The sequence below is a fragment of the Strongylocentrotus purpuratus genome, unplaced genomic scaffold (genome assembly GCF_000002235.5).
Source record: "Strongylocentrotus purpuratus isolate Spur 01 unplaced genomic scaffold, Spur_5.0 spur5_scaffold_12, whole genome shotgun sequence".
Taxonomy (NCBI): Eukaryota; Metazoa; Echinodermata; class Echinoidea; order Camarodonta; family Strongylocentrotidae; genus Strongylocentrotus; species Strongylocentrotus purpuratus.
Genome location: NW_022145597.1, coordinates 8,736,261 through 8,738,027, shown reverse-complemented (window position 1 = coordinate 8,738,027; position 1,767 = coordinate 8,736,261).

Here is a 1,767-nt window from a genome sequence, read left to right as displayed (position 1 = left end):
CCCTTGTCTGTCTTCCTTACATCATTGTGTGTATCATTGTGTCATTCTATAGGTCTGTAGCTGACCTATTTTGACCCATTTGATGAGACATTTCCATCAGCATCTGTCTCCTGCAATCCGGTAGAGTGTATTGAGAGGGTGGCCAGTGATATCAATCCCTAAAACTGTCACTCCATCTTAGCTTGGGTCTACTTTTACTTTGTGTTCCTTCAAAGATACCTTGAATGGTAATTTTTTCAAGGTTGTCTACTGATCTTCTGCTAATGTGACCCAAATATTATAGCTTTTACTAGTTGCAAGTGGCGGTTGATCTCCGATGATGGACATTATGTGTTCATTGGTGATGTGATCTCTCCATGATATCCCAAGTAGCTTCCTTCAACACCACATTTCAAAGGCTGATTTTGCTCTCCTGTCTGCCTTTTCTAATGCCCATGTCTTGCAGCCACTGCATATCTCGTATTCTAAAAACGACTAGTTCATGTAGTAGAGATATTTCCCTTGCTTTCACAATATTTCAAGAACTTCTTGAGGTATGAGCTTCAAATATGGTGACAGCATTACTATAGGAAGATGATTTCGGGGCGAGTAGGTCAAGGTCATAGTCATCGATTTGATAATAGGCTTTTTGTTTTCAAAGTGATATGTCATGAATAATTCCATCCATTTCCTATACTTACTTTAGGGCGGAGGCATATAGGAGACGTAGTGGCATTTGTCTTGTTTAAGAAATACAATAGTAGGGTGTATGACACATGCTCTGGTGACAATTGCCAATTGCTCCACCGTCAATATTCTACACTAACTGATTTCAATTCTGGACTAAACACTTGACCCAACCCTAACCCTAAACCTAAACTAAACAAAACCCTAATTATATACCTTTAACAAACTAAAGCCTGGATCTATTGTTGCTGGAGCAGGCACGTACGCAGGATTTTTTCAAGGGGGGGGGGGGGGGGGGGGGGGGGGGGGGGGGGGGGGGGGGGAGGGTTTAACATATATAAATCGGGCCGAAAATTTCGCAACGACTCAGCCAGCCGCTGAATAAGCGGGTGGGGTGGGGGGGGGGGGGGGTAAGAGGACACTTTTTTTTGTTTTTGTTGCTCTGTTAGGGGGGGGGGGGGGGGTAAGGTCAGCTTTTTTAGGTCAGCCATGGGAATAATTTTTTCAAAAGGGGGGGGGGGGGTGGGGTTATCTCCCCAACCCCCCCACCCCCCCCCCCCCCCCCCCCCCCCCCCCCCCCCCCCTGTGTACGCGCCTGTGCTGTAGCATATATATTATTAAAGATCATGAGAAATATCAACATTTAGACCTATGCATTCTGAATGACCGAGTTCCCGATTTTCTGATATTATTATTGATATTAATAATACTATTGAAAGACGGGGGGCCGGGGAACTACAAGATTAAGAGAGAAAAAACCTGATAAGCTTTTAACTGCAGTGACATCACATAAGATGCACAGCTCAACTGACTTGCACCCACTTCAACTTTGGCTTAAAATATCAAGCAGCCTTTGTGTTACTACGTTGTCATTTACGACCATTATGCACCTAACAGGAGTTAACAGATTTAAATATTAAAAACTCGTCCTTTTGCATTTTTCCTTCAAAATCCAGTCGAGTCATGCCATCTCTAAATGCTGTTACATATATTTATATTGAGATTCATAAACCTGAGTGAAAGTTCATCTCTTTATTGTAACCTCTTTAATGAGCAAAGCTAAGGTAAGTATACTACATGATGATCATCTAGACAGTGTTT